General features: G+C 41.1%; 1 long non-coding RNA gene across 1 annotated transcript; it reads right to left on the reverse strand.

The window, feature by feature from the left end:
- Positions 1–5121: 5121 nt before the first annotated feature.
- On the reverse strand, positions 5122–6397 carry LOC123168732 (uncharacterized). The gene is made up of 3 exons (XR_006484492.1): positions 6015–6397; positions 5654–5758; positions 5122–5569 (listed from the first exon to the last, which is right to left on the reverse strand). It is a non-coding gene; the product is annotated as an uncharacterized lncRNA (long non-coding RNA).
- Positions 6398–8428: the final 2031 nt, after the last annotated feature.

Below are 8428 nucleotides of genomic sequence, written 5' to 3' on the forward strand. Positions count from 1 at the left end.
CAAAGTTTCCTCGCCTATGCCTCAATTTACTGCTGAAGAGGCCGGCGTTGAAGAAATGGAAGATGAAGATGTGGACATTGGCTGCACCACACCAGTGATGAATGATGACTTTTGGGAAAGTCAGCACCCCAACTCTCCACTCTTCACACCATTGCAACAAATTCCTCAGTCCCCTGTTGCGACTGAAGTACAAATGGGATCTGAAGAACCTCGTGCAACCCCATCTGTCCATGAAGAAATTCCAGCCACTAGTGCTGAAGAAAATGAAAATGAAGAATTGAAGACCCAGGTTGTCACTGGAGTAGAAGCTGAAATTCCTCAGCATGAAGAACCTGAGATTGCGATTCCTGAGGTGATAATGCAATTGACTGACACTCCTCAGCCCAAACCAAAGGATCCATTCTCAAAGAAGCAAAAATTCAAGGCTGATGATTTCTTCGGCGAGCATGTGTTCTTCACTGACTACAATCCTTATGATTCTGCTCGTCTTAGAAGGAAGCGCTTCTGGACTGCCAGCGAGGCCAATTTCTATTCTTCACTACTTTTCAATAAGGACAAAGTCTTCGATCACGAGCATATTCCTCATGTGGACATGGGATCGCTGCCATGCTTCACTCCTGTCCTCAGTGTGCTTCATGACACAGGCCTCCTCAACTTTTGCACAGACATAGTTGATTGGAATGAAGAACTCATTCTTCAATTCTACGCAACTTTACACATCACAGGAGATGCTGACGATGTGAACTCCTGGGTTTTGGACTGGATGACCAAAAATACTCACTATAAGGCACCGGCCACTGAATTACTTCACGCCCTGCCCATCAGTCCTCCACCCGAAGGAGCTCGTTGCATGCACCAAGAGCCCGAGCTTACAAATCACTATATGCAAGTGCTGATGAAGCCATTGAAGCCCGATCAAGCCTCAAGGACAAAATTCCTCGTGAAGGAATTACAGTATGTACCAAGGATAGTCTATCGCATTCTGACGAAGACTATGAGTCCAATCAAAGGCCACGACTCATCTGATGAGGAAATTGTTGGCATCATGAAGAATCTGCTATTCAACATCATTCATGGCATTCCTGTCAATTATCACGATTTCTTCATGAGGACTCTGACAAATGTTGCACTTTCACCGTTTGAGCTGAAGCCTTATGCACCTTGGATTATGAGATTCCTCAGGACAAGGTCTTCACTCAACTACAAAGCTGATTTTCAGAATCACCTAAGATACTTGCCCCTGATTGAAGTCCTCAAGCGGACCTATTCCTCAGCTGACGAAAAGGGCAAGGCACCAACTGTTATAGATGAAGGCATTCGTCCATTGGATGGTCAGTTTCGCAAGGCTGCATCTTATTCCACCAATGATGACTCTGCCACTCATGATTCTGCTGCCCATGCCTCCAAGCCAAATCATCAAGCCACTGCTCCTCGTGTGATGACTGACCGTGAGCTTCTGCTAAGTCTTCACCAGAAGGTGGATCGAAACCATAAATGGGTTAAGCGTCAGTTTGGTTCAATTCTTCACAACATGACTGCTACACATAATGCAGTGAAGAAAAACCATTACTACCTCCGCGAAGTCTTCGATCGCACCTGGGCTATTCTGTCACATGTATATGGTGAAGAAGATCTGAAGAAAATGGGTCTCAAGGAAGACTTTGACTGCTTTGCACCTCCACCGAAGAAATACAAGAAGGTCAAGGTTCCCTCCTTGGTGGCCAGCTCCTATTCTTCATCGCGCGACACCGATGAGCATGAAGACTTGGACGACACTGCATCAGGCCCTACTATGACAAACGACCCCAACAACGCTGGCGCTCCTTCATCAACTAGATATTCTTCAGGGGCGTTAGTCCTCATTTTCGATCCTTTTGGTCATTCGATGACAAAGGGGGAGAAATTTGAGTTAGTCTTCAAGCGGGTCTATCTTCTATGGGCGTTTTTTTGAAGTTACCACTCTCGTTCTTCTGATGACTTTGCTGGATCGAGTTGTAAACTTAAACTCTATGGTGGCCTGATACTTTTGCTGTGTTCTTCTGCATGCTTATTCCTCGTTAATGTTAATGCACGCATGTTGAATTACATCAGTCACCATATTTCATCATGCATTTCAAATTCTTCATATTATATGTCAAATGCATGTATGAATTACAAGATATAGGGGGAGATCTCCATGATTCAACTCTTCAAGTGTGCATTGCTTCAAAAGCAAATTCCTCACTATGCACATCTTCAGGGGGAGTTCTTCTATATCTTGCAATCAAATTCCTCAATATCAGTATTTACACTTCATATGTTTATCCCCGTGGAAAACTTAACCTATATTGTCATCAATCACCAAAAAGGGGGAGATTGTAAGTGCATCTAGTGCCCCTTAATGATTTTGGTGTATTGAAGACTTATAGGTTAAGGGGCTGATGCGTTTGTGAGTGTACACAGGTCTATAAGTCTATGAGGAGTTTGATATCTACAGAGAAAGTCGACCCCTAAAAATGAAGTTCTTCGACTGAAGACTTTGGATTTCTGAAGACTTTCTGAAGACTTTGAAAGTGAAGAAATTGGTGTGACCGTGAAGACTTGGCATTCATTCGAGGAACATGAAGCGTGAAGACTTTTGTTTTCGTAGTTTCATTTTCTATTTCTTGAGTCATAGGAAACACCGTACTGTTAAAGGGGGTCGAGGAAATATTAAGGAAAAATTTCCATGTGATGCTCAACTCAAAATACTACATCTACCAATCCCTTCGAGTGAAGCCATTGGAAATCTCATACAGTTCAGTCAATTTCTTCACTGACAGAGACGAAGTTCTTCTGGTCGCTGAGGAATTTGTTCTGACCGAGGAGTTAGGAATTGGCCAGTGCGAATTGCCTACACAGTGAGGAACATGATAGCCCTGAGGAATTTGATACTCAAATTTCCGACCGTTGCTGTGCTACGCGCCAGCTGTCCCAAAATATCTTATCCACCTAACGGTCATATCATTGAAGGGCATTTATGTCTTATCATGTCGGGCTGCTCCCTAGGCTATAAATAGCCGCCCCCTACAACCACTAGCTGGTCGGCTGCTCTGAGAGAAACTGACACTTGTCATTTGAGAGCATCCCATCCTCCGAGGACTTTGAGCGAAAATCATCGAGTGAGGAAAACCCAAACACCTACAAACCCAAAGTGATTGAGCACCACTGAAGAGATTGATCCTGCGTGGATCCGACGCTTGTTACCTTTGAAGACTGTGCTTCTTCCAGACGGTTAGGCGTCATGGTCTAGAGCATCCAAGAGCAATTGTGGATCGCCGAGTGACCAAGTTTGTGAAGGTTCGGAAGTCACCTGAAGACTTACCATGAGTGATTGGGCGAGGTCTGTGTGACCTTAGTTCAAGGAGAATACGGTGAGGACTGTGTGTCTGGGACTGTGTGTCCTCAGATTTAAATACCTAGCCGCTCCAACCAGATGTACAACTGAGGCAGCAGTTGGAACTGGTCTACCAAATCATTGTCTTCACCAAGCCTACTGGTTCTATTTCCTCAATTCTTTCATTTCCTCATTACTGTGTTGTGTGCTTGTCATATCTGTGTTTGAAGACTTTGACTGAAGACTTTCTAAATTTCCTCAGTTCAATTTCTTTAGTCTGTTTGTCTTCATCTTGTGTTATCTCATGATTACGCTTTCTGTACTCTGTGCTTGTCTTCATTTCATCATGATGACCATGCTTGTGTTCTGTTATGTTTACTTTTGAGTACTTATTCCGCTGCAAGTAGTTCTTCTCTAAGGAATTTCCTCACTAGCAAATTTCTCAGTGAAGAATTCATAAAAATTGCCTATTCACCCCCCCTCTAGTCAATATAACGCACTTTCAACTTCTCAGGTGACATCAGAAATATAAGTAACTTTTGCTTGACAGTCACATAATTTGACATAATATATAGTGACAGTTAGTATAACAGTACAAAAAGACAAGCTATGTATACGAGAGATTTTATATATTTTCAGTCAACATGGCAACTCAACTGAGCCCATTGATTAAATTACGTAGTTCATTGTTAAATGGTAAACACAGATTTAGAAGAGCCGCCATGCTCATCTGTCAAATATGCTACTCTATGCTTTTCTGCATGGAAGCTTACAAAGTGGGATTCTATTATAAAAGTGTTATTCTACTTCAAGTATAGTATTCTCAAGAAAGGATTGTATACCCAAAAGACCAGACCTGGTCTTATTTCATAAAACAACTTCAAAAAGGCTCACCATTTATCCAATGCTAGTAGTGTCTATAAAAGAGCTATTTTTTCCTACATCAATGAGTTAATACTTCGATCTCTACCAACTGGAAGCACAAATAACTATATTTAAAAACAGGAACATTTGCTATCTTCATCAGTAAATAAACAATAGAAAAGAAGAGGACAAAACCCAAATAATTTGGCATGAATGTTACATCATTTTTATTAATGTGCAAATACATCAAACATGTTCAACCAAGCAGTAATATTGCAGAAACATACAAACGACGAAGCTTAGAGCTTCGTTTTTTACAACCGTTGTGCATGTTTCATTAGAGAGTAATGGAAACACTACAAAATTGAAATTTGCGTACTGTATGCTTTGCCATGATATGCATCAACTTCAACAAAAGAGAAGGAGGACAATATTTTAATTATGATCAGTGGTGAAAAAAACAACGACCCCTCAGCTACTTCCTCTAGGATCAAACAAAGTACTAATACCGAGAAAAAATGATTTCTTTCATAAAGAATAAATAAGCTGTACTACCACAACAATTAGGACTTTAAGAGGCATCCCTCCCCCCTCTCACTGAATACAAAATTCAAAAAACCTTGATATCATTTTACATAAAGAAAATAAAATTCAGGGTCTCTATTGTGGCCTTCTAGTTTATTGAAGGAGAAAAAATGGAACTCAAATAGTCTTGTGCACATTGATGATTTAGTATATGTAGGACAAAAATGGTGTATCATTTTTGAGTGTTGAACGCAACTAAATGGTAAACCTTGTGTACCCTCAGGGCATCAAAACCAAAATACTGCAATGAAAAATAAAGGGAATTTGATAGGTCACACCACTCAAATTTACAGTGGTATATTTTCTCATCACCAATAGGAAGGATGCAAAGAATAGATAAAGATTTTCTCTCTATTGTGTATACATGCTTATCTATTCTAGAACAAAGAAAAACAAGATGTGAAAATTACAATATCAGCCACTTCAATGAATTCATTAAGTTGCTTCACCAAGGAGTCACTCTTTACCATATTGCTCGTCTTCTCCTCATTGTCAACAAAGTAGTTGCTTGTCACTCCCTTCAGCTGATATGGTTGAGCCTAGGCATAACATGTACTTGTTGCCCCCTTCAGAAACAAAAAGTATATTCTTTTAGGTACAGTTAAATTCAGAAGATATTACACACTGGTAAAGATTACTTACTTGAACACAAGATCATAATAGTATGGAAGAAATAATTCATAACCTTGTGGAGAAATAAAGGCATGAAACTGTTGTATAGTTAGTCCAGGATGAACGCAATCAAACCGGGATGGTAGCTCCTTCCTTTTTCGGTAAACTTACATTTTATGGAACATCAGAGTAGTTGAGAAATTTTTATACACTCCCAAGCTATGAACTCAGGCGTACCTTAGTCTCTTGGCCGTCTAGTTCATCAAAGGCTTTATCCGCCTCATCTATGTCCTTAAAAGAAATACACGTAGAGTAAAACTCGCCTCAAATCCTTGAATCACTCTGTTGAAAAGGAAAATGAATAAATCACTAATCTATGCATATAATTTTATTGAAGAAGAAACAAAAATTCTCAGAAAGCCTTCTCATCGATGCTCGGATTTCTAGAGAAAATTTGAAGTAGCTTTCGACAAAGAAGGTAGACTGGAATTCTATCAGCGATGCTCAGATTCCTAGAGAAATTTTTAAGTAGCTCTTGACAAAGAGCATAGACTGGAATTCTATGAGCATGCAACTTCATCTGATCAGGTTCAGGTACCTAATAAGAAATAAAAACAGACAAGTCATGTGGCAACTTGAATACCAACAATGACCGGATCAACACCATGGCGCCTGCAGCCGCCTCTCATGGACACCATAGAGCGAATCCCCGCGTGGAGGCAGAGCCGTGCGGGGAGAACAGTGAGGAGTGACGAGCAGGGGAGAGATCGAAGGACCTGATGCATCGACGGTTTACACATGTGTCCTTGTCCCCGACGATAGAGACAGCTCCCTTGTACCCGGCGGCTACCCTGTACCCGGATCTTATCAGAGATTGGGATTGTTGGAGGCGGTGGTGGCTACCATGTACCCGGCTCTTGTCAGAGACGGGTGAGGCTAGGGATTTGGAGGGGCGTGTGGTGTTTTTTTGGCGATTGCGTGTGGTGCTTTTGTTCACCGTTTTTTACTCACCTCCCACCACCCCTACCACCGAGCGTCAGACTAGTTAATATCCCGTGCATTGCAACAAGGCATGCATATTTAGTAGTGAACAAGGCAAATCATCTATCTCTCTATCTCGCATCCAGTGGACTCAAGCTAGATTATTCTATATTTCAATTTCCACAACATGTGCATTATTTTCCCTTACGTCACAGTCTATCAATTAGCAACACAATCTTGTACCACTAAAATGCAGAACACGAAAATAGCTACAAAGTAAACTTGAGCATGCTGCACTTACCAAAAGCTAGTTGTCTACAGAGTCAAAATTGAATGGATGAAGCCTTATCATCGGGGTTGGGGAGTCGCCTTATCATCATGATGGAGGGATCACCAGCAGCAAGCACGACCCCCATGCCACAGCCTGGACGATCATGGTTGGTGATGCGGTGGTCGCGACCAGCACCACAAGCCCACAACTGACTATTTGCATGGCTCCCTCTCTTGCAGTGGGAGCACCATCTCGTGCTCCCGTCAACTCGAAAAGGGGGATGCAGAGTGAAAGGCCTCACAGACGGCTCTGCTCTCCCTCAGGGACTCCTCCGCGGACTGCAGTGCCGCTATGGCCACTCCTTGAGACTTCTCGGTGTTGCCTTCGTCAAGGATAAGCGCGTGGTAGTAATACACCGCAGCTTGCATCATACTATTAGTTTTTTGCTTAGTGACCAAAATTGAATCATTTAATCATTTCAGAGTTCAGAGAACAGTATCCAGAGCAGCACGGTGCATTCTTCTCTCTTATGTGGATGGATTTGATGCAATTTGGGGAATTTTGTAAATACTAGAAATTTCTATGAACTTTGTAACTACTAGAAATTTGTATGAACGTTCTAAATACTGGAACTTCAAAATGTGTTCTCCTTTTCTCCCATAGCCCCATATATGATGTGATTGCTTGCCTTTTTACTGCTTGTGTTGTTACTTCTAAGGGCGGTTTAGAAGGAAATCAGCGAGATATATTTTCCATAGTTCACGAATGTGTTCAGACAGTTCTTGTTTCCGTCGTTCCAGGAACAGGAACGACACAAGCAGCAACTCTCCAAACACATTAGTTGTTGCTACAGAAGTTTAGAAGAAGTTTAGTGTGATATTATTTTGACCATTCACAAATGTGTTCAGAGAGTTGTTGCTTGTGTCGTTCCCCTTACTGGAGGAGGCCTCCACTTTGGCCATTCGCCACTCTGCCTGCAAGCTAGACACCACAGTTTGACAGGGCCAAGGTGGTAGTAGACGATGACGAATATGGCGCCCTAGTTGTCTCTATTCATGAGATTCCCGTATGGTGGCTGAATTTGTATCACACCAGGCTGCTCCCCTCGTATTGCAAATCAGAGCTAGCTTATATTCATCCATAGGTCATGGCTGGCTCCAAAAGCTATGCTACATGATATTATCAGGTTATCATTACTCACCAAGTCACTAGGACAGCTTTAGCTGTACTTTTTCTTCATTTTCTTCAGATTTATTTCATGCCCCAATGTTCTGTTATGTGCAGCTATGAGATTTTATTTGAAGAATCATGAAAAGCAATTGGAGATGATGCATATAAAGCATCTTCGATTTATTAAGTGTTTTTTAAGTATTCAATTTATTAAGAGTTCACTCATCATTGATATGGAAATCTTATTTGTTACCTTTGGACCAGCTTCAGAATGTAGCAATGCTTTATTCTCACAAAGTTTTTATATTGTAGTATTCCTTTAAATTGTACATACTGTCGTTTGTATAGTGACGCTGTAAATTTTCATGGTGAATCATGTTTTGATGTGGTTTGCACAAAAAAATCATGAACTTATATAGTGAATAGTACATGTGTTAGAAAATCATGATTTCATTTTTTTTGTGGCTCACATCAAAATGTATTTCATCATGAAATGTACAAATATGTGGAATACATACCTATATACGAGTGTGTTTCATCATGAAAATTTATATATCTTTAGGGATATATATGTTCAGATTACCACTTGC

Source organism: Triticum aestivum, chromosome 7D (assembly GCF_018294505.1).
Source record: "Triticum aestivum cultivar Chinese Spring chromosome 7D, IWGSC CS RefSeq v2.1, whole genome shotgun sequence".
In the NCBI taxonomy this organism is placed as follows: domain Eukaryota; kingdom Viridiplantae; phylum Streptophyta; class Magnoliopsida; order Poales; family Poaceae; genus Triticum; species Triticum aestivum.